Source organism: Meriones unguiculatus, chromosome 2 (assembly GCF_030254825.1).
Source record: "Meriones unguiculatus strain TT.TT164.6M chromosome 2, Bangor_MerUng_6.1, whole genome shotgun sequence".
NCBI lineage: Eukaryota > Metazoa > Chordata > Mammalia > Rodentia > Muridae > Meriones > Meriones unguiculatus.
The window spans coordinates 167749366-167774942 of record NC_083350.1 but is presented as its reverse complement, the minus strand read 5'-3'; the positions used below and the strand labels follow the sequence as shown (position 1 = coordinate 167774942).

General features: G+C 38.5%; 1 long non-coding RNA gene and 1 pseudogene across 1 annotated transcript in view; one reads left to right on the top strand and one right to left on the bottom strand.

The window, feature by feature from the left end:
- LOC132652225 (uncharacterized) overlaps positions 1–25577 on the top strand; it is a 96169-nt gene that overhangs the window by 52423 nt on the left and 18169 nt on the right. The window lies entirely within an intron of this gene.
- On the bottom strand, positions 17256–20395 carry LOC110560305 (large ribosomal subunit protein uL30m-like; annotated as a pseudogene).

The following is a 25577-nucleotide window of genomic DNA, read 5'->3' as shown; positions in this document are numbered from 1 at the left end:
AAATGAATCAATACTCGCTTAGCTTCTATAAAATAAATTGGAGGCAATTGTTAAAGTAATGCACATTAATTTAGGCTGCCAGATAATTTCCCAACACTCCTTACACTACAAGGGTCTTAATTAAGAAACAACCAAGATTGCCTTTTCTTATTATAGATACTGCTGAGTTACGGATTCTGAACAGTCATTTAACTCTTTTGATGTGTGTGAGTTAAAGAAGAGGGGGGAAAGGCCATAAATTTGTTATACCTTGCATTTGTAAAAGGGCTTTACAGTTTGCAAAGTGATTCCTTTATCTATTCTAAACTATCGTCTGTTCTGCAAAAGGTGTCTGAGGCCTCTTGTTTCAATATTGTATGGGGAATTAAAAAATGTCCAGATCCAAGCTTCATGTTTTGAGATGCTCACTGATGATGTTTCTCTACATGTCTCTGTGTCCATGTATATTAATTATTGTGATTTTTCTTTGTTTCTTGTAATTCTGGTCTGTTTGTTTATATTCACCTGTTTGTTTTCAAAAGCAAGGGAAATTTGAAACTGGGTGGGTGCAAAAATGAGGAGGATATAGGAGAAGGTGGTGAATAGGAAACTGATCAGGATATATCATATGAAAAATTGTTTTCAGCAGCAACAAATGAAGAAAGAGGATCAGTGATGGAGTGACTTAAATAAAGAAATATGAGTGACTAAGTTTGTCAAAATTTCTTTAGAGTTTGCTCCATTGTAAACACTAAACATGGCTCCATGGTGCACGCCTCTGATCCCAGCACTCAAGGAGGCAGAGGCAGGCAGATCTCTGTAAGTTCCAAGCCTGCCTGGTCTACAAACCAAGTCCAGGACAGTGAAGGATACACAGAGAAACCCTGTCTCAAAAAACAAACAAACAAAAAAAATAACTCATAAACTTCTAACAGATAATAAGTTAGAAAAACAATCTTAATTATTGGTTATTTGGAGTTCTTTCACAAATATTGTGTTCTTTTAATTAATTTAAGTGAGTGGGGATAGGGTGGGGGTAACAAGGTCTTGTTAGAAATTTGTCTCAAATGCCACACAAAAATATAGTATTTTAAGAGTAACAAGAAACAGAATTATAAGAGCATCAAAATTTAATGTGACAATTTTCTCTGTTCTGAGGAATTCGAACTGTTATATTTATGTTGATGATAACAACAAATACTAATATAATGTTCATTCCTCACTGATAATACATTAATAGATTAAAAATGTTGATTATAATGCTACCTTTATTATTCTATTACAGATAATGAAGCCAGGCAGAGATTCTTAGTTGCCCTGTCTAGTTAAGGAAAAGCAGAACCCTTAGACATTTCAACACCAGCTCCACAAAAATAAGGCTTTCATTGGACTCAGTCCAATGAAGGAAAGTTTTTCTTACACTACAATATAATTCTTTATCCATGTGCCCCATAAAATCTATCAGTAAATTGTGATTTCTCTTGTGATATGGCAGAAACAAAGGTCATGCAAGGGATTTGAGAAGAGTTCTGCAAACGGTATGGAGGAAGGCTTTGAGCCAGTATTCTAGCCTTTATCCATTTCTTCACAGTTATTCATTCATACCAAGAAGCTGGTCCCCTCTGTAGCCCATTCCACCTGAAGTTCCAGTTATGTTGGATAAGGAACTGATGAGAAGAGTGAAAAAAAAAAAAAATCTCATGCTTCACATTCACACATATACAAAGGACAGTTGAGTGTTTTGTTGTTGTTGTTGTTGTTGTTGTTTTTTAATGCAGTTTATTCAGGAACCTTGAACAATCATCTGACCCTGGGGAAAGCCAGCCCACAGCTTAAATAGCCTCTGGGTAGCCAACCCAGGCGTGCCACGTGGGCAATGCAGATAGGTCCACATACATGGAAGCAAGCCAGATCCTCAGCCTTAGCCAAATGTGGAATTGTTCATGACAGAGAGCACTCACCATCGGGAAGGTGGAAGGCGGGAAACCAGCTCCATCTTTAAGGCACAGCATTCCGCAGCTCTCTACAGTTCCCCCTTTTTGTTTTAGACGCATCAGGCGAGAGTAGAGGTCTGATCTCTGATATTAGAAATAAATTGGGACTTTGTACTGATGTTCATTTAGGTGTCATCCACCCAAAGAGCATCAGACCCGTCCGATACCTTTTTCTCAGAGGCGGGACCTGGGGTATCAACCCGCATGCAATCAGACATGCTCTTCGCTGGGTCGAAAGTGGCTGACCCTGAGTGCAGTGCTTAGCCTCGCATCCTGAGCGTAACATTTTAGCTTTTTATGGTATCCAACCATGCTTGGGGAGAATGTCCTGCTTCAATGGCTGTAAAGGCCTGAATGATCATGGCTGCATCACACTGTTGTGAGACTCTAATCTTGCATATATACCACAGGCAAACCAAGGAGACCAACACCAGAAGGCCTGCTAACGCTCCCATGCCCGCCCATTCCTTCAGATGATTCATGGCTGCAGCAATCCATGATGATAATCCTGTGGCTAGTCCTGCGTCCACTCTGGTAGAATTTACTGTGACAATGGCCACTCTCAGCTGCTCCATCGTAGTATCGAATTCTCCAGTCCAATTACCTAAAATATAGCTTGACAATTGTTTAGACAGATTTGCAGCACAGGAAAAATTCTCATGTTATATGCTAGTGACACAAAGTCCAGCATATTTTCATTGACAGCCCCTCACGCTATGACTCTCTTCAGACAGAAAAGGGATCTTGGAACTACAGCCACCATTGTTACTACCATCTCATTGGCGGCTGTTGGAGCTATCACCGGGGCATTAGCCATGAGTCGTACTGGGCAGACTGCTCAGACCCTGAATAATCATTTAGCCAATGTAGCTCATGCCTTAATTGTACATAAAGGAATTAATGCTCAAGTAAAAGGAAGCTTGATGGTGTTCAATCAGAGGATTGACCTCGTGCAGGAGCAAATTGATACCCTATGGCAAATCGCTCAACTTTGTTGAGTGTTTTTCTAAGCAATTTGACTTGCTGAGAATTCAAGGCTTGCTCTAATGAGCAAGGTAAATCTTTGGCATTGGGTGGACTTTCTCTTCACTTTTATACTTTTGGTCTAAATAGTTAGCAATTGTGATTATTTAACAGATTGTAAGTGTTGCTGCTGGAAGGGATTTCATGTCACCGATAACTGAACTCATTTTTTAATTTCACTTAATTTGCTAATTGCCTCATGGTTTGCTGGAGAGCCACTTTGCCCACCCCCGAGATGGATGCAGATAAGCGGGAGCTGAAGTGCTCTAGACTGGAGGAGGGCGTTCATCTCCTAGGAAATGCATTCATTCTTTTGTAAACAAGTTAATGGAGAGTTGCCTGTGTTTTCATCTTACCAAATCACCTTAGCAACATGGATATGAAAACAGCATGAACTTTCCCTCAGAGCTGCCCCTCATTGCACGCTAGAGGATTCAACAATAAAAGGAGATAAGGATGTCTCCATTTAGTTTAATCTTCAAATTAATTTTAGCCAAAAAAGATTATTAAGATCTATTTTAAATAATCACAATTGCTAACTATTGAGACCAAAAGTATAAAAGTGAAGCTCTTGATCATTGATATTTGATTTGTGTGTGTGTGTGTGTGTGTGTGTGTGTGTGCATGTGTGCATGAGAGAGAGAGAGTTGTGTCCATGTGGTACATGTATGTATGCAGGAATACATGCATGTGTGTGCACATTCATGTGTGTGGGGGTCAGAGTTCAGCCTCAGGTGTCATCCTTCAGCAGCCTCGGTTTTAGAGAGACCCTCTCTCTCACTGGCCTGTGGCTCACTGAGTAGGCTAGTTCAGCCAGTGAGCTGGAAAGACCCACCTGTCTCCATCTCACTACTATTTCTGGGAGTAAAAGCACATACATCCATGCCTATCATTTCAAAGTGGGGATTTAACACATGTCTTTGTCCTTATAAAGCAAGCACTTTACCAGGTGAACTTACTCACCAGCCCCAAAACTTGTGTTTGTTTGTTTATATTTTATTTTGGGGATTTGTTTTTCTGGCGTGCGTAGACCAAGTTTTGTTTGGTTTGCCGCCTCCCCATCTTGTCCCTAGAGATGCATGTCCCATTTGCCAGCTCTGTAGTTATTCACTGGACAGGCCTGTAGCTGCCACCCACGGTAAAGGTTAGACCCACCCTTGTCTGCTCTGTGTCACCATGTGTCTTTATTCATGTTCAGATGATTCTATAAGCACTTGCCATTAGTATGGTCTCATGTTGAAAGACACTGCTGAATTTCTTAGTGATTCTGTAGTCCCCATCAACAGCATGTTTCTCACTGTAATGTTAGTGCTGTGTTCCCTGTAACTTCCCAAAGGACACAGTCAGTGGCTGGCTAGACCTTATATAGTATCCTGTGTCCTCTTCAATATCTACCTTGATAAGCCACTATTTTCATAGAAACTTTTCCAAAGGACACATTCAGTCACTATTCAGGCATTATATAGTATAGTAAAATACGTTTTCTCACTAAGTCCTCTCTCTAAGCCACTATCCTCATAGGAGCCCTTCAATTTTTAACTTAGTAAGAATAATCATATTTTCAGGGTTCAAGCACCCAATGACTTTTTAGCATTGAGCTCCAAGTCTCACACATGCTGGGAGAGATCTACCACTGAGGTACATTGTAAGTCCACTTCTGTATCTAGCTTGTTAGCACAGTGCACTTCGTATTCAAACAGATTTCTTCAAATGCCAAATTTTCTTCTTCAAAAGACAAGAAGTTTCCACTGTGTGCATGTGTTGTATCTCTTGTCCATTCGTCCACTACTAAACATTTAATTTGCCTCTATGTCTCTTGCATATTGTCAAGAATGCTGTAATCAACCTAAGATGGTAGTGCTCTCTTTCAGAACCCAATTTCACTTCCATCGCATACATAACCCAAGGACCATAGAGTAATTCTTTTACTTTATTGTCTTTATGAACTTCAAACTGGTTTCCTTGGTGACTATCGTATCTTTGGCTCTTTCCATGTACAAACATTCTTATCTCCAAAACCAGTACAGCAATGCTGTTACTGTTATTGTCGTTATTATTAACAAAAATGTCAGCAGGGCTCGGGGAGCATGATAATTTTCTGTGGCTCTAATTTTCCTCCCCTTGATTATTTGTAGCAGTACACTTCTGTAAACATCATTATTGACCAGTCCTATGCTTGCACATTTGGTTTCTTGAGTAACATCTGTTTATTGACTTTTTTCCATTTCTTTTATTTTTCTGTTATTAAAACAGATTTTTCAGACATTGTATTCTGATTAGAGTTTCTGCTCCCACAGCTCCCACGTGATCCTCCCTATCCCCCCTCCAATCCAAATCTGTCTCCTTTGCTTTTAATTCTTGCTACTAACTGCTAGAAATATTTTATCTTGAGTATTTGGTGATGCAAACTTTATTAGATCTATGATTTGTATATATTTTATTCTGTAAGTCTTGTTTAATATGTTATTTCCTTTGTGCTCTACATTTTATTTTAGATTGATGAAAAACCACTTATTTTGTTTTATTGTTCCTCTTCTTTTGGTGTCAAATGCAAGAAATAACTGCAAAAGTCAATATCACAAAGAATTATTCTTTATTTTTTTTCCTGGGTAATTTATAGATTTAATATTCATGCTTAACTAATTCATTTGACTGAATTTGTATCCAGTCAATAAAATATAAATCCCATTTTATATTACTTGTGCCAATTATATTGTCCCCAAATCATATAGTTAAAAACTAATCTTTCACTCCTCTATATATCCTATATATATAACAGAAGCCAATAGCAAACATACTTGTCTTTTCCAGCATGTTATATATGTTATCCTTATAAATTTATATCAATAAATTTTCTATGTTTCAATTTGTATACTTTTTTCTTTGATTCAACATTTTCAATGCCTAGTTGTTCCTACTAACAACTCCTGTAGTCTGTGTTTTCAGGTTCCTATGATTCTCTTTTCCTGCTTTTAGAAGGCCTCATATGTTCAAGATGCAATTGTGTTGTCTGATGCTCAGGAGAGAAGATGGAGGAAGACCCTGAGAGTGAAAGTTATGATTCTCTGTAAGATAAAGTTTCTCAATTACTGTTTAGCAAAGACATCATGTGACTTCTTGAATTACAAGAACTGAGTCACTTCTATATTAGGAAAGAGTCCGGAAAAGCTGGGTGTTTTAAGAGTTTTTTAATGGACTGATTGGATGTCCCCATTTAATTGTCTCAGTTCTTTCTCTTGAGCCCCTAAACTCACCATGAACAACTTCTCAACATATCCTTTATTCTTGAAAATAATTATTCAAACATTCTAGTATTTAACAATAGGAAACAATTCAAAGTAACTTTCCTAGTTTGCATTCAATTTATGATTAATTACTATAAAATTTTAACTATCCTCAATGTGCTGAAGGCCTAAATCATCTGATTCAGGTTTTTGTTGTTGTTTTTTTTGTTTTTTGTTTTTTTTCCAGTTGCTATTCTTTTCCTACCTTTTCACTGCCTGGAGTACATCACTTGTCTATTCCCATGTCAGCTGACCACCCAGGAGAGCCTTAACAACTAGAGTTTGGGGCTACCCATATCTTATGTGTATGAAAGGCTCACTATCCTCAGCTAGTTCTTGATGGATTCAGTCCTCAAATCATCAGAGTACTAGACAGACAACCCCAGGCTGGAGAGTTACACCTAGATGCATCACTGTTCATAGTTTCAGTGTAAAAAAAAAATAAATAAATAAATAACAAGCAAAAAATTTTGAATTAAAAAAAATATAGAAAACTCTACATGTAGAAAAAAGCAAATAGATCCATACTTATCACCCTGCACAAAACTAAAGTCCAAGTGGATCAAAGACCTCAACATAAAACCAGACACATTAAATAGGTTAGAAAAAGAAATGGGGAATACCCTAGAACTCATTGGTACAGGAGACAACTTCCTGAACTGAACACCAACAGCACAGGCTCTAAGAGCAACAATCAATAAATGGGACCTCTGTAAAGGTCTGTGAAGCTTCTGTAAAGCAAAGGACACCATTATCAAAACAAAACAAATGTGTACAGATTGGGAAAGAATCTTCACCAACCCTTTATCTGACAGAGGATTAATATCCAGTATATATAAAGAACTAAAGAAGCTGAAAAGCAGCAAACCAAGTAATCCAATTAAAAAAAAATGGGGATCAGAGCTAAACAGAGAACTCTCTGTAGAGGAATATTGAATGGCAGAAAAACACTTAAAGAAATGTTCAACATCATTAACTATTAGGGAAATGCAAATCAAAATGACCCTGAGATTTCACCTTACACCCATCAGAATGGCCAAGATGAAAAACTCAAGTGACAACACATGCTGGATAGGTTGTGGAGAAAGGGGAACCATCCTCCACTACTGGTGGGAATATAAACTTGTACAACCACTCTGGAAATCAATCTGGCGCTTTCTCAGACAACTAGGAATAGTGCTTCCTCAAGATCCAGCCATTCCACTCCTAGGCATTTATCCAAAAGAGGCTCAAGTACACAATGTTTGTAGCAGCTTTATTTGTAATAGCCAGAAGCTGGAAACAACCCAGATGCTCCTCAACTGAAGAATGGATGCAGAAATTGTGGTACATCTACACAATGGAGTATTACTCAGCAATGAAAAATAAGGAACTCATGAAATTTGCAGGTAAATGGTGGGACCTGGAAAGGATCATCCTGAGTGAGCAGTCCCAGAAGCAGAAAGACACACACGGTGTATACTCATTCCTATAGACATATAACAAGGATAAACCTAGTACAATCTGTACATCTAAAGAAACTAATCAAGAGAGAGGACCCTGACTAAAACGCTCTATCCCTCTGAAAGGCTCTGCTCTACAGACTATCAAAGCTGAGACTTATGCCAACTGTTGGGCAGAGTGCATGGAATCTTATGTAAGATGTGGGAAATAGTAAGAGCTGGAGAGGACAGGAATCCCACAAGCAGAGCCAGAGACTCATACTCCAACCAAGGACTATTCATGGAGATAACCTAGAACCCCTGCACAGAAGTAGCACATGGCAGTTCAGTCCCAAGTGGGTTACATAGTAATGGGAAGAGGGACTGCCTCTGACATAATCTGATTGGCCTGCTCTTTGAACACCTTCCCCTGAGGGGGGAGCAGCCTTACCAGGCCACAGAATGACAATGCAGCCACTCCTGATGTGATCTGATAGACTAAGATCAGAAGGAAGGAGAGGAGTACCTCCCCTATCAGTGGACTTGGGGAGGGGCATGCATGAAGAAAGGGGAGGGAGAGTGGGATCGGGAGGGGAGGAGGGAGGGGCTTATGGGGGGATACAAAGTGAATAAAGTGAATATTATATATATATATATATATATATATATATATATATATATATATATATGAAACTCAGAGGTATGTGATCTTTGCCCCTGAATCAAGTATTTGCTGTGTTGAAACTTTCCATGTGCCCTCACAAGGCACTATTTTATATGTGGCCAGAAACTCTGATTCCTATAATGAGGGGAAACAAGAATTTTGTTGTAGCCATGTCTTTTGGCTAATTTATTGGATTCTTTATCCTACTTCTCTACACAACCCTATACCTTCCAACTCTCCAGCAGTAGGCAGGAGAGAAAGAAGGACAGAAGAGAAAAGAGATGTTGATTTCATTAGACTACTTTCTGGTGATTAGTGGTATTGGGTTCCTGGGTGTGAGTTTGATCTTCATTGTCAGAAAATCTCTAACCAGCAACCAGAAATCCAGCAAACAACAAACAGAAACAGTAGCAAACAAACAAACAAACAACAACAAACAGCAACAGCAGCAGCAGTAACCATTTCCAGTTCTCTCTGGTCACTAGCATTTAAATGCTGTCGGAAGAGTCCCCGGAATCCCAAATGTAAACTAGCCTCAGCTGGCTGAGTCAAGCCTCTCCCAGAGCACCACACAAATCATGATTAGCTGCTGTGGACAATCTAAAGCAGCCCCATATCCCACCCCTGGGATTTAAACAAAAAACATTTTCTCATAACATTTCTTGTGTTTTTAAGGAAACCAAAAATTCTCACTACGTTTTCTTCTCCAGAATTCATTAAAAGCTTGAGGTAAAGTGAGAGTTTGCAGTGGGATTCTTCAACATTAATGAAAATAGTTACGTGTTTGAAGAACAGTTATTAAAGAGGTCTGTGGGATTATGAAATCAGAAGCTTGAGATTTCATTAAAGCTTAAATCTAGAAAGTATTTGGGATGTTTTCATGTAAAGTACTTCTGTTTCTAGACTCTCTATAATGTATGTTTGTGGGGGTCACAGGAATATCTGTGTGTCCTACCATGGACACATGTCTTTGAGTCAGTATTCTATTGCTATGGAGAGACACTAAGACCCCAGCAAACTGTTATAAAATAAGCCATTTAATTGGGGCTTGCATAGAGTTTCAAAGATTTGGTCCATTATCATCATGGCAGGAGGCATGACATCACACAGCAAGACTCAGTGCTGAAGAAGTAGCTAAGAATTCTACATCAGGATACACACGCATCAGGAAGAGAGAGACACTAAGCCTAGTTTGGGCTTTTGAACCTCAAAGCCCCGCTCCAGTGATATACTTTCTCCAACAAGACCACACCTCCTAATCACTCTCAAGAAGCGACATTCTTTGATGACCAAGCACTCAAATATATGAGCCCACTGGGGCCATTGCTATCCAAGCGAGTGCACATTGTTGGGAGATGACTAGTAATAATTCAAGTTTAAATATTAGGAAAGTGAGAAGCCTTTTGCCTGGCATTGGGGCACAAGCCTTTAGCACTCAGGAAACAGAGGCAGGCAGATATCTGTAAGTTTCAAGCTAACCTAGGTGCATAGTAAGAACCTTATCCCAAAACACAAACAAATAAAATAGTTATGGTGCTCTGATTTGATTTACAATTGCACAGAAAGAAAGGCAAAATATCCAGAAATGAAACCACCAACTCAACTAAGAACCAGAGAGAGAGAGATAAAGCAGATTTGAGAATAAGAAACTGAATCTGCATTCAATTAGATATACTACTCAATTTCATCAACTGACATCAAAGAAAATATGGGAATAAATGTAGGGTTCTCAGATTATTCATTCTCTAGGGTAGAAATTATATAATCAGTTTTTTTTAATGAAATGAATTTAATTCATTAAATTTGAGCTAAGATGATTACCTAAAAACGTGCAGCAGGAAACTAGTTTACCATACTTGGACTTATCATGATGCTGGTTTTCTTACTTAGATATCCATTTATCTAATAATATTTTTGAATGCTTAAAAATGAACCGAAACCACCAAGGTATTCATTTTTACCTCATTTCCCCCCCACTCACACTGATTGTATTTCGAAAATTTCCAGTATAAGGAACACAGAACAGCTAAGAAAACATTTCTTTCCTGAAGGAACTCATAATCTAGCAGTGTAAGTAGATAATTTAAGTATGTATAATACAATACACAGAATAACTTAAGGACAGAGTCAGACATGAAGTAGATACATTAACGGTCTACCATGTCACAAGTACTAATTTGAATACAGGTTCTCAGAGGATCATGGGAGTTTGTTTTTAATGTGTGTTGCTTTTTCTAAAAACAGAGGAACAACTCATCCTACTATCAACAGTGGGTGAAGGTATACATTACATGGTCTCATGAACCTGAGAGAGGTAGGAAATCCTAGGAGCTCACAGTGGGCTAATAAATGTTGACTGTCTCAAACAATAATCAGTCTCCTACGAAAAAGATTTGTCAGTCTCCTGAGAAGAGGATTTGTAGATTTGAGGATTAGGATAGCACAGTGGGAGTAAAGAAACAGAGAAGAGTATGTGCAAGAAGATTATCAATAACAGAGCCACCCAGTTCCTAGATTATGACGTTTGCTATACTTGAACACCATGTGCCATATGGCCAATCAAGGTGAGGAAGACAGCAAAATGACAAATTGCTGGTGAACTGAAAGAAATGAAGAAATCACTGGACATAACCTTTGATGAAGATGGTGGTTATAGTAAGATGATGGAGTTAAACAATGGATTGACAAGACCCTGTGGTTTAAAGAGGAGTTATTAAGGTTTCATATTTCAAAGAAAAGCCTGAAATGTGAAAAACAAGAAAGCTACACTAACCAGTAGACTATGAGGAGGAAATCTGGGGCCATCATTTTACAACTGAAAGTAGATAGAATGGGAAATGTTTGAAATAAAAGGGGAACTCACTAGTGGTTCTCAGAAGAAGGCTGGCCACCCTCCAGGAGGTCATGTCTCAGAACTGCCTCAGAATTGCATTAGTAGACATTTCTCCTGGGGTATAGAGAAAATTAAATGTTAAGAATGCAGTTTACTTTTAAAAGGCCTAGTTTCCTTTTGATCATGCCAGAAAGACCTAAGGTCTCTCAATATGCATCAGGACGAGATCATTTACCTCTCAATACAAGACTGCTTCAGTGGTGTAACTTGCAAGATTTTTTTTTACTCCATGATGTTAATTAGTCCTTTAAAATAATATTCTGTCTTCATAATGAAAAGCATTGCAAATAACAGAAAAATCACTTTTCTGAGCCTCAAAATCTTCATTGACCCAGTTTTATACTCTAAATTAGTTGTTGTGAAGCTAAGGCATCTAATAATACCTTTTACCCTCAATCCAAGAAGATACTTGGAAACTAATCTGAGTTAGAAAGGAATATACTATGCTAGAGGGCTTTAAAAGATATGTACTAGAGCTGGATGGATTAAATGGGAGAAGCTCAGAGAGGGTTTAGATGATCAAACAGGTAAAGAAAAGAAAATAATGTTGGCATCAAAATACCTTCCAAGATAGACCTATGCTTGTGTTGTTATAGTTGGTGGTTGTTTTGGGGTTTTTTTGTTTTTTGTTTTTTTTTTTTTGTTTGTTTGTTTGCTTGATTGCCTTTTTCTAGGAAGTAAGATGCTGAGAGTCTCTATCATGCAGAATCCAAGAAAATGACTACTTTCTTAAAAACTTGGATTTGGTTACACCGCCCACTTAGAGATGACAGCTTGAGGCAAGGATGCATGGACATCTTGGTCAGAGCTGCTTAGAGAGGAGCAAAGCAGGACAGATAAAAAGAAAAAAGCAAGGGTTTGGCTCAAATGAAACCCAGTGTTTTGTTTAATCCGAAGGAAAAGGTATTGGGGAAAGACTATGCATCAACCAACTGCCCCCTCCCTAACTCAAGACAGCCAGTTTTTTTTATAGCTATACAATATCATTGACAATGAGTGTTCTGTGAGACTCTCTGAGGCAAATGTTGGAGGTAGTGGCCATTTTTGAGACTTTGGCAGACCAGAATTAAGTAAATCTACCTTGTCAGAGCGTCTAGACAGGAGCTAGCAATATTATCGTGCACTAACTGAAGGAGGAGCAGAACAAAGGGGATGGTAGAATTGTACAGGGTTTTCAAAAGCAGGAAGTAGCTACCACACCTAGGATGTGGTCCTATTAGATCAACAAGGAAGACTACCTCACAGCACATACTGATCACAGCAACTAGACCACAAGAACAGCGATTTCACCCATGGAAAAAATGTTCCAGGGAATTCCATAAAAATTGAAGGAAATGAGGAAGAAATTCACCACCAAATTGCAATAAAACAGGCAACAGCTTCCCGTAACTTAGATGTAATAGAAAGTCAGCTGAGTGTCCCCATGCAAGGATTAATTCTACCTGAGAACACAATCCAGATATCCAGACTGTGGGTATATAGTGACTTCTAGAACATGAGAACAGACAGATGGTTAGGGTACCATGTCATCAACATGGTAATTACCCCAAACAGTCCAAATCCAGAGCTCTGTAGCTAGGTTGCATTCCTAGATGTTACACTGTATGGAGGAGTTGATTTGCTTTACAACTTAAAATAAATAAAGTATAATTAGTTTTATTAATAATGCCCAATTGGTTTCCTGGGAGATGCAGATATATCTTACAACAACAAATCTTTACATTCTAAAATATATTCATGGTAACAGGAACTCATAATATTCAGTCATCTTTAAAGAAAAGGCCTGGTAAGGCTGCTCCCCCCCCCCAGAGGGAGGTGATCAAAGAGCAGGCCAATCAGAGTATGTCAGAGGCAGTCCCTCTTCACATTACTATGTAACCCAATTGGACTCTGAACTGCCCTGGGCTACATCTGTGCAGGGGAGGGAGGGTGGGATTGGGATGGGAGGAGGGAGGGGCTTATGGGGGGATGCAGAATGAATAAAGTGTAATTGATGAAAAAAAAAAAAAAAGACTATCTGCCAAAGGTCATTTCTAGAATAAATGATAACTTGACTAAAAAAAAAAAAAAAAAAAAAAGGCACTTAACCGTGACATCTGATCTTGAAAAGTGACCTAGAAAAGATACCTGTGCCAACAGTATAAATGTATGGGGAATGGTAAATCAAGATACTGGGGAAAATATAATGATGAAAATATGAAGGTTTTGCAGGGAAAAAAAAGTTATATTTTTGTTTTGTTACTCATTTAAAGTGATTTCTTTATTTAAATCTACTACCGTATAATGTCTTATATCAGTTACACTGAAACTTCCCACAAAACACAAAGTATACATGGATAGTACTGGATATATTACAATATGTAATCTTGTGGGATTGCTGTTCAAGGAAGTCATCAGAATGCAGATAGTGGGTAAGCTGAAGCCACTCAGCCATCCCCTTACAAAGTTATCTGTGGGAATTCTGATGAAAAGTCACCAACACAATCTCATGTTGTATTATTTCATTGATTAATTTGCAAGAGACTTCATTTTTTAATTTACTTTTTTTTTATAGGTAGAAATTGTTAGTCTATGGCGTGATAATATGCCATTCTCAAGTTCCTCACTTTCCTAGGATCCATGAATCTCAGCTGAATTTAGCACGATTTGAGTCTCCACGAGTATTTATAAGTAGACTCCCCTGCTAAGGGGAATTAAGTGTTCTCTAGCAGGAACTTCTGATTCTTCAGAAAGCACTGCTTGTCCCCATGAGGAGCCTTCAAAGATCAAATGGTGTTTTCATGCAAGAACTTGTTGAAGTGCTTGGAGCAACTGTGAAAGCATCTGGGCATCTGCTGGCTGAGAGGCCCTTTCTGGGAAATCTTAAATGTTAAGTTGCTAAAAATGTGCGATTAGAGAAGGAGTGAAATGAATTCATGTACTGGAGTGGCCTGAAGGACAGCAAGATGAATGGAGAGAGCAGAAAAACTTGCTGTTGGTTTGTTTAATTTATTTATCTATTTTCACTTTATAATTTCTACTTTTTTATCTGGAGAGCATCATTCTTCTTTACACCCTAATGTTGCTTAATGAGGGTTATAGAAAGAATATAAAGAAGAAACTGAAAAGTACAAGACTAGGACAGGGGACAGAGTGTTATCTCTTAGATTAGCTAGAAAAAAAATTGTTCCCTGTCTGTCTTGAAGGATATACACAGTGGAGCAGATTAGAATTTGTTTTGAGGTCTATCATATCACAGGAAAGATAAATAACCAAGGTCACACAAAACAAAATTGCTTAAGTCATTATATAATCTATAATAAAATGCTTAACATTTTGCCACAAGGTTATACCAGCTCAAAGTGGATGATCTGTTATCTTCCAGTTACAGAAACAAGTTTAGTGTGGTGATTTTCTATATCACTGAAAGATGGACACACAAGAGCTTTCTAAAGGAAACCTTGGTTCTAAGCCCCATAGCTTCATCCACTTTTATTGAAGCTGTTCTTCCCTCTGTCTAGACTCTAAGGGTCCTTCAGGTTCATTGGCTATACATACTTACTGGACATAACCCTTATGCAATATGCACTATACTGTTTTATGGAGAACGCAAAAGAGAGAAAGCATACTCTGACACCCAGGAGCTAGGAACTCAGTGGATGATCTGTTCCCTCTTCTTCTATCTTTTTAGCCTATAATCATTGAAGATTAAACACAAACACTCCTGTCCTGTGAGTTCTCTAAGCAGAATTACTTTCTAGAATTGAGTAATACCAGTGAGCTGTCAGAAGAGACTGGAATATCTAGAAAATAGTTCTAAAATTAAAAGTCATCCAAGCATGAGCCCCACAGAGCCAACAATGCATGACACATTCAGTGGAGAAGGAAGGACCACTTAGTAATTAGATGGATAAAAGAAAGCATACATTCAAAAACCGAGGATGCTCTTGTTAAATTATTGTGCAAAATATGCTGTTTAGGGAAATTGATCCTGATAACAGTGGTTTTCAAACTTTAGATCAGTATGTCCAGTTGGAAAAGAAAGATCAAGCAAGATAAACGGGTAATTTCAAAGTGTCAAACAAGTACATTGTTAATGTGAAAGGAAGCAGCCAGCACTTGTTTAAGTAGTACATTTCATTTAATACAGCCATGAGCATATTATTTTAACAAATTTAATTGAAAGTATCACTCATGAGATTTTTAAATTTTCATTTTGTAAGAGGTCTGGAAATCTAATGTGTGCTTCATATAATTCCACATTTCAGCATAGATTATCCCATATTTCAAGTGCTTAGCAGTTATATATAACTAGTGGCTAGTGTTTGGGCAGCCCAGCTTCGAATTGTTTGCCCCCATACTAAAGAACAAATGATGATAGTTGTTAAGAAAGAAAGAAAGAAAGAAAGAAAGGAAGGAAGGAAGGAAGGAAGAAAGAAAGAAAGAAAGAAAGAAAGAAAGAAAGAAAGAAAGAAAGAAAGAAAGAAAGAAAACATTAGACACATGTTGAAAGGTCAGGGTAAGCTGGGGAAGTCAAGAGAAAACTCCCTAGAAATACATTCCAAGTAAGGTGACTCAAGCTGCACCATATTGAATTTGTGGGGCCTGAACTTAAGAAGACAATACTTGCCCCTATTTAATCCTCTTTCTTTCCTCTTGCATATAAACTTGTTTATTTATTTTTTACTTCCTTCAGCCATGTTTGAAATGCTCCCCCAGTCTTCTGGTCCCTTGGAAGTAGGCTTTCATGGCTAGAGTCTGCTCTCAGACGAAAACTGCAAAAATAAGTTGTCCGAGATGCTTGAAGTCAGCTACAACTACCAACAAAAGTTAACCACAGTCAGTTATTTGTAGGAAGTAGTCCCAGTTTTTAGATGACTGAAAGTAAGGGTCTACATGGGTGACTAACACGCCTAAGTGCATGACAGACAGTCAAGGATTCCAAGGCCTGAAACCACAGCTTTGGTCATATGCCACATACCCTGTGAGAATGGAAGGGGACTGTTGTCAACACCCTAGAGAATATAGACCACAAAAGACTGTGAGAGCCATACAACATGGCAATGTGGGCACTCTTGATGTCATCTTTCTATGGAATTTACCTGCTATGCCCCAGTAATGAATGGACTCAGAGAAGCAGTTATACATGTCAGTAAATCTAAATATGTTGCATTCTGGAGATTGCAACTGATATCCACCCTACCTCACTTTAGGCTGATTGTGTGTGTGTGTGTGTGTGTGTGTGTGTGTGTGTGTGTGTGTGTGTGACAGAGAGAGAGAGAGACAGAGAGACAGAGAGACAGAGACAGAGACAGAGACAGAGAGACAGAGAGAGAGAGAGAGAGAGAGAGAGGGAGAGAGAGAGAGATCTGAGTGTCTCCAAAACCTATTCAGAGTAACCCTCCTAGAATCCTTGCTGATATTTGGTCTACTCCATCACCTTTCTCACACCCTAGCTTCTTTGGTCCCCATCTGGTATTTTCCTTCTGCTCCTTTGCCATGTTTTCTTCTCCATGTTCTTAAGATGTTCTTACTTAGCGTATTACCATATTGCCAACCTAAGCCAGTGATTATATGACATCCAGGATGCTAAAATTTAAGTCTGAAGAGTCCATTTCTTTTTACAACACACCCTTGAAATTGCTTAATTACTGCCTCAAATCCCGCTTGAGGCCAGTAACTTTATTTTCCTAAAATAAATTCCTCACTCACCCAGACCTCTGGTAAGCATTCTGCTGCATGCCATCCATTTCATCTCAAGATTCCACACTGTCCGCTATAACATTAAACTCATGTTGGTGTTTAGTCACAAACTGAAAATCACTTTTGCCTTGGGAGAGGAATTATTTTTGAAACCAGGCAACCTGCATTCTGGATCATACCAGGCTCTCTGGCTTTCATTTGCTCTTTTTTAAGTGGTTTTTCTTTTTCTTTCTTTCCTCTCCCGACTCCTACCCTCCAGGGGATTAACATGAACTTTAATGAGTACCCACAGTTTGTTATCTGAAGCTTGTGGCCTCAGGATTTTGCTTCCTGCTCCATGGGGTCAGATGCCGGTGCACGAGCTTCCTGGTGCTCTGGAGGCATATTCTGATATCTTCTCTTCTGTGGGAAGTCCCTGTAGCAGCTTCAAGGCCTGGATTCTATCAAGTGTTTAACCACTTTCAGCTTTACATTCACTGAGGGGCTGTTCTTGTGGCTCTGAGGGCTGTGTGCCTTCTGTAGTCTGAGCATCTTGATCATGTGTTTCTCCCAGTATGAATGCCTTTTTGTACTTCTTATTCTCGTAACAGTGTGCAGTTTATGAAGGTTCTAGCTGTCCCCTCCATATTTTTCGTGATCTTCAGGTCTAGGCAGAAACACTTTATCTGGGATTCTTGGTCTGGTAAATTTGTGACTAACCCAGTCTGTACTAATGAGAAATCTCACACTTGTTTTTGACAAGCCTGTAGTCTGCCTGAAGGCCTATGAAGTACTGAGCACAAAATCCCAGCGATAAGTGTGATGATTCTTCACTGAGAATGTCTGCTTGTTCACAATACTTGTTGTATGGAATGTGTGGGTCTTTCATCCAACAACCAATTCTCCAGCATTCTGGCCCACCGATTCAGTGTCCTGTAACTTAACCAAATTCTGTCACCAGCCTCATAAAGTTTGTGTGGACTTCAGGTATAGTCTTGACCACCTGGTGACCCAGTTGCCAGTAGCTAGACCCAGGGTTATTTATACAACTATCTGATGGCTGCAATGCAATGATTCACATGACCCCACTTCCTGATTAATAATTTGCTGTAATAGCTCACGGAACTCAGAGAGGTGTTTTACTTACATTCACTGGGTTGTTATGAAGGCTATTATAAATCAGTCAAAGAAATAAATAAACAGTTTTATAGAGTGAGATCAATTGCTCCTATGCAATTAAAGAGTGATGTTTCTCAGTACAAACCTTGTGGCTCCCTGAGTCCATCTTAGGGCTTGTCTTAGAGGCCTCTTTCTAATGCTTTTACAGAGGCATGGTCATTAAATCATTGACTATAAGTTGTTCATCTTCAGACCTCTCTACTTCCTGGGGGTTGTGGTGCAGGGCTGAAGGCTGTAACTCTCTAACCCATCCTTGGTCATTCCAGTGTTCACCCCACAAGCTGAGGATACTTTGGGGGCCCTCAGCTGACAGTCTAGCACCCAGCATCTAGCAGATACTTGTCACTCTGGAAAGTCAAAGAATCCTAGAAACTTCTGCATCAAGAACCAAGGACCAAAACCAAATACTATAACAACAGAATAATCTGAGGACCCAGTTCACCCCAGAAAACACAAGGACTTTAGAAGATTTGTGTTAGAACCTGGGGACAGAAGACAAACATGCTTATTATATCACATCCAGTTTGGATGGAGATAGGGAATAGTCAGCTGCAAGATTGTAAATTCTAACTGTTCATAGATATTAAATCTCTGCTCAAAACAAGCAAATATTTTTCTGAAACCAGATGGGCTTTGTTGAATTTGTCCAGGGTGCTGTGCTTGTAAGCACGGGAAATGCAGTCAGAAATTGAGTTTCTGGAAAAGCATTGCTCACTAGTACATTGAGTAGGCGTTGGAACATTCATTCTGGGTAAACTTCTTTACAATAAAGCTTGTCAGAGAATAGCTTCTGCAGATACAATACCCCAACTTGCATTTAATTAGTAATTCTTGAGCCTTCAAAGAGAACACTTGTATGGATCAACAGTCATGAATATTAACCAGAAAGGACCACAATCTTACAAGTAATTGCTGCTCTGTGAGAGCTTTACTTGGTTAAGCAAATCTTTTGTATTCATCAGCTAAGTCTCAACTGGTTCTTAATTGTTTTAAAAATGAACTAGCTTCCTAATTAGATCCCATGCAGATCACAGCTTGTTGTGAACCTCCATTGCAGAACTAAACTATACAAATATTAAACCATAGTGCAGGACTTCAGGGGCATTTTTAGCTTACACTGTAGTGTAGAATAAGGCCTGGAAGCTTTTATGGAATTACTGGTAAATTTTTACAAAAGGAAAAATGAAAAGAAGAAAGGAAAGAAGGAAGGAAGGAAAGAAGGAAGGAAGGAAGGAAGGAAAGAAGGAAGGAAGGAAGGAAGGAAGGAAGGAAGGAAGGAAAGAAGAAGAAGGAAGAAGGGAGGAAAGAAGGGAGGGAGGGAGGAAAGGGAAGGGATAGAAGGATAAAAGTATAGAAGGGAAGGAAGGATGAGAGAGAGGGGGAGGAGGAACAGAGGAAAGGAAGAAGGGAGAGAGGGAGGAAAGGAAGGGAGAAAAGATTTAATTCAGGGTCTGGAGAACCCTCCTCTCAGGTAAAACCTGCACCAGCAGTCCAGCTGTTACACTCTATATTCAGGAATCTAAAAACAAAAGGAAATTGTAAAGAAAATGTTACTTTTCAAATTGTTTCTGCATTCCTACATTAAAGAATCTGTTACATTAACTGTTGAGAAAGAATGTCAGCTTACAGTACTGAGGTGGTTTATTCTAAAATGTAAATTTGAATGACAGGAAAATAGATTTAGCTTATCCCATGTTTGTGTTTTCCAATGTGGAAGTAATTTCATGGAGTTTTATAGTAACAAATAAAGAATGTTATAAATCAAGACATTTTAAAAGTACATTGGAAACATTATGTAGGTAGATATTAACAAGATGGGGAAACATCAGCTATGGGCCTCATGTGCTATCTGATTGCATTCTTAGCCCTTCGATTGACAGAGAATATGGTGTTGGTAAGTTAATATATTCCAAGTGGTTTTGTCTGCTCATATGGATGTTAAGTCTGACACAGGATTAGACAAAGAATGGTTCTTTAGGGGGCAAAAGATACCCCAAGAGAAACTGTAACTGGACTCCTGCACCTGCAACATTCCGAACACTCTCTACAGTCATTGAAGTTTTTATTAGTGAGATCTGAAGATGCAGATTCTTTCAGGAATTCTTTTATATGTTGATTAGTTTATTTCTTGTTTAGTCTTTTTGACATCCACCCTTCATTATAGGGTGCAAGTACATGTTTTCTCTTGGGGAGAATTTGAGTGATTTTCTGACCACAGACTTATCTGCTCTCTAAAATAGTTAAGGAACCCCTGATTTCTCAGTCCCACCCCTTTACCCTCTACATCCTCCTTTCATCGCACTGTGTCTCCAAAGACTCAGCTGAGACTGAAACCTCTCAATATACCTCAGGTGGCTACTGTTCTCCAAAACCACTTGCCATTTGCATATTTACACTCATGTTGCAGATGGCAAGAGCCTTTTCCTTGCTCTTCCTGCTATGCTGTGCACACTATCTTGCTGCAGGCTTGACAGTTCTCCAGGTGAAAGCACCACTCACAGTGAATAAATCCTAGCCTCTCTAAAAATCAAACAACAACAGCAACAAAATTAACTGCAAGTTTTGTTCATAAAGCATGTCACTCTTAATAGGGGGCAGACTATGTCATGGGCACCTTTTTCATATTCTGGGTTGGTGATATGGCTCAATGGGTAAACGCACTTGTCTCCAAAACTGAAGGTGTCCGAAATCTACTGCTAAATTATTTTTAACAAAAAACCCCACAACATATAGTTTTTCTTATTTTTTTCACAAAATAGTGTGTTTCATTATCACTATTTTATGCATGTGTATCACTTAGATTTTGTTCATACTTCCTCCCAACTGTGAATCTCCCACTAGTCCCCAAAAAGTGCTTCTTCTGATTTCATGTCTCATATACATTCTGCATAAGAGAAAAAGTGTATTATTTCCACTTCAGTGGGAGCATCTTTTAGCTTTATCTTTTAATCTGTGTCTTTTAACAACTTCTGCATGAAAGTGCATCTCATTAACCTTTACCTTTATCCCTCTTGACTAGTATTCATGGTACTGGAAAGTACCCTGCACACTAACACACATATGAACCTGCTACCAGCAACAGTGACCTTCCCTGCATGTTATGCTGGTGCAATAGTGGCACAGTGTTGTAGGAGTATCCAATCACTCTGAATGGATGAAAGACCCACTTCATGAAATGGACCCCAAACCTAATATGGCTGGGTATCTAAAACCTGAGACCGGGTGAGCCATGGACCTGGGGCAAAACCAAATACTACTATTCTGCTAAAGGAGCAGGACAATAAATTAACTCCTAATAACATTCTGCTATACCTGTAGATCAGTGTCTAGCTCAGCTCAGCTTTCTCCTGCAGATGGGAACTAATACCGAACCATAAATGGACAATGTACAGAGGGTGAGAGTTTGTAATAATCAGTCCCGGAAAATGGGATGTCTTCATCAAACTTCTCCCATCAAGCCTCATGGAACTATACAAAAGATGAGGCAGAAAGACCATCAGAACCAAAGAGGATGGATAACATTAAGGAAACAGGACCTCCAGGATAAAACAGGACTGATGCACATAAGAACTCACAGAGGCTATGGCCTGTAGAGGTTCAAGTCAGCTGAGATCCCAGTGATAGGGGGAAAGTGGACCTAGGCTCCCATCCTCAACCAAGAAGCGATCTCCAATTGGCATGTACTTGCAAAGGAAAGATTAGTTTCTCCAGTGCAGTCTCACTGGGGATAATAACCCATTTAACTGTAGGCTCCTACCTTTATTCCTAAATGGTATTTAGGTATTTAGGTATTAATAAAATGGTATTTTTGTTTTTTTGGGGCACTTATTTTTTTTCCATTGGACTTACTAATATTTTGCTTGCACCCGATTTTATATTTTATAGGGTTCAGTATGTGTGTGTATGTGTGTGTGTGTGTGTGTGTGTGTGGTGTGTTTCTTATGCTTTCTTTTTGTTCTTTTGGTTTAGTTTTTTCTTTTTGTTTTCTAAAAAAAAGAGAGAGCGAGAGAAAGAAGGTGTGAAGTTAAGTGGGTGGGAAAGTGAAGACTGGAAGAAGATGGATAAGGGGAATATATTTTTGAATATTCCAGGGTTTTTTTTTCTTTTTTCAGGCTAATGTCTCTCCCAGTTCCTTCCTACTCTATATCCAAGAACATGTTAACAGCTTTCAATGTGCTAATCGCCATCTGAAAATCTGCTTCCTCGATAGACATTCTATGACAGATGTTGACTAAATCACAGCACCCCCAGCTTCTCCTCCAGCACACGCGCTCTCCTGGAAGTCTTAAACAGTGCAAACAATGAGAAAAAGGATGAACAGCACAAGTCCAGGAAGAGAAAAATAAAATTGTCATTACTTCTGTGGCTCTACAAGGAAAAATTTAAATAATCTACAGATTATCAATGGCAATTAAATAATTAGTAAGACGTCTGCAATTTTTAATGTTCTAGACAAAAAATTATTAATTTTAATTTTAAAAACTGCATCCTTTTTCATATCATCAAAAATAAAACACCTAACAATAAATGTCATCAATGATGTTCAGGTTCAAGAAACCATAGAGAACACAAGGTACTTTTGGGAACAATTAAATTAATCCCTGGTAAACAAAAGTAAAGCCATTCTGTGGGACAAGAGAGACTGTTTTACAAAGATGTCAGCTCTCCTTCAGTTGAGTCACTGATTTGCTGTAATCCCAAATGCTGAAACTACTAACACAAGATCCCCAGAGGTTGGTTTCCTCATTGTGAAGAGCTAGCGTTTCTCAAGTTATGTTTTCTCACATGAGGGGAGCAATGCACAAATGAAATGCAACTGAGCAAGCTTTTTCTCACGGCCAGAGCCAGTAGGTCAAGCACACCATCAGCACAGTAAGATAGCCTGTTATAAATGGCTTCTGCCATCAAGGTTGTTGGAGAAATGCCGAAAGTGAATAAAGTTTCCTAAACAACAATTCATTGCAGTCAGGAGCCTCACATGCTTTTCTCTCTGTGCTTTGCTACTACACGTTGAAAGTGAAAAACATTACAACAGTGTTTAAGTCAGAATTTTATTTTTGATGATATGAAAATCACCTTATTTTTTTATTTTAAAAAACTTTTGTTTTTAAAAATAAAAAATAAAATTCATCTCTCAAATTATTAAGGCCCCTGGTGACAGTGTGGAGTGCAGGGTAGAGCTGATTACGAAGCAAGCAATTGTGCTGAAAGGAAAGGAGGGAAAACATAAGGAGTATTCTGAGAAAATATTTTCCATGTAAATAAAAGAGTTGTTTGGAGTAATATTTTGTCTATATCTACAGTAAAAATTCACTAACTATAAATGATTACTGCTCTACTATTAATAGCCTTCCAAAATAATTTTAGAGTGAATCCTTTCAAATCATAATAACCAAAGTAAATTATCTCTCCTGTGCCTGATAATCTCACATCTCAGTTTTTACTGAGTTTGCTTGGACTTGTTTATTCTACATTTTTTTTGAATCTGCAATAGCAATGTAGGGCCCATCACTGAATGTGCTATGATCTTGAATAGTTATCTCAAGTTTTGATTTACTGCTTCCCTTGAAGCTTGAAGTCCATTGAAATGAGTTTTCATATTTATTTAGAAAAATTAAAGCTGTGCTAATAATTAAACTATGCCAGCACCTACTTAGTATATACTAGGTGTCAGACACTGCCGTGGTTTGAATAAGAATGGCCCTAAAAGGTTTCAACCCTCGGTCCCCAGTTTTCACGGTGCTTTATCAGAGCAACATAAAAGTAAGTAAAAAAATTCAGTACTACTATGCAAGAACTACCCTCTAACGTCATATGTCTGAAGCCCAACAATAACAATACCTCAAACAGAAATATCATGACACCCTGTGATTCTTTGTGTTGGGGTGGTGGGATGAGGGGTACAATACACAAAGTGCGTCCCAAAAGCTGTCAGAACAGGGTCCTGTTCATCTTTGCTATAACTCATCTCCTTAGGGCTTTGAGACAAGGTCTTCAACTGAACAGGAAACTCACTGTGTTTGCTGGACTGACTGACAGCTACCTCTCAGGATCTGCCTGTCTCCTGTCACTCAGTGCTGGGGTTATAAGCACATACAGCCGTGACCAGCTTTTTACTTTTATGATCAAACTCAGGTCCTCATGCATGCAGAACGGTTGCCTGTGTGTTTTTAACCATCTCCATTTTCATTATCTTTAGTGAAAAAGTTTAAAGTACTTGGTTTGTGAATCAAGAAATCCCATGGATTTGTTATTTGTAAAGTTTACTATAGTTCTTACTGAAGCTAAACCCATTTCATAAGCATAGGTACTGTACTTTGAATATAGTGACAGACTATAAATATTGGAGCTGACTGTGGATCAAATTTTGGAAAGGCTCATATTTATTTGTAGCCAAAATTTTCCAGGAAGTTTAAATGCACACACATATTTTTAACCATTATGCTACTTAATCTACATAACGCACATGTTTTGATAGTCTCCACAAAAAAACCTATCCACTCATAAATATTTTATGAAATCCTCATTGCTACCATAGAATTTACTTTTCATGCATATTAGATTTCAACTGAAGAAATAGCATTGTATTATTTGTGGTTTATATTTATCAAACCATTATGATGCTTTATCTACTTTTCAGAAATTAACCTAAATATTTGAGATGATAGATGTAACAGAACAATAAATGCAAAAGAACAATTAAAAATCTGTGTTAACACAAAACTCAACATTTTCTTTCTTTCATCTCTGAGTATATACTTGGTTTTCCTGAATCTTGCTGGTGAAAAAAAAAAACAAAAACAAAACACACATTTTCTCCTAGAGATGATTTTGCTGCTTAACATTTTCATGAAGCACATCTTGGTCACTAAAAACTGCATTCAGAATCTGTTAGGACCCCAGGAGGAACGAAATATGTCCCACAGTTGATTATGCAGCCCTGTCTGTCACTGAGGGAATAATGAATTCAGAATAGATGCACACTTGCTCCTGTTTTAACATATTATATGGTTTTAAGCAACCACACAAAACACAAAAGTGAAGACTGGAGCATGGGGGCAAGTGGATGGAATCCTCTTGACACCGCACCCATGTCTGGTAGCTGACAACCATGTGCAACTCCAGCTCCAAGGGACCTCTCTCGCCTCCCCGGAAACCTCCACACAAGCACACATACCCACTCCCACACATGTACACATGACTGAAAATAATCGAAATAAACATTTTAAAAGAAAAATCTCTGATACAGACGCCATACGTATGAAACCTTAACTCCTAATCCAATCAAGGGTGGTCCCTCTCCTATACACAAACAGGATCAGGTCAAAAAGGACAGGAATCTCTTTCCTTGACAGTGGGACAAATGATAATTAAGCACGGAACCATGAAGATTTGTTCCTAGTTTTAAATCCATCTGTTTTATGCGCATTGTTGGATTTTCAAGACTGAAATGTTGTCATTTTTCACTTTCCTCTTTTC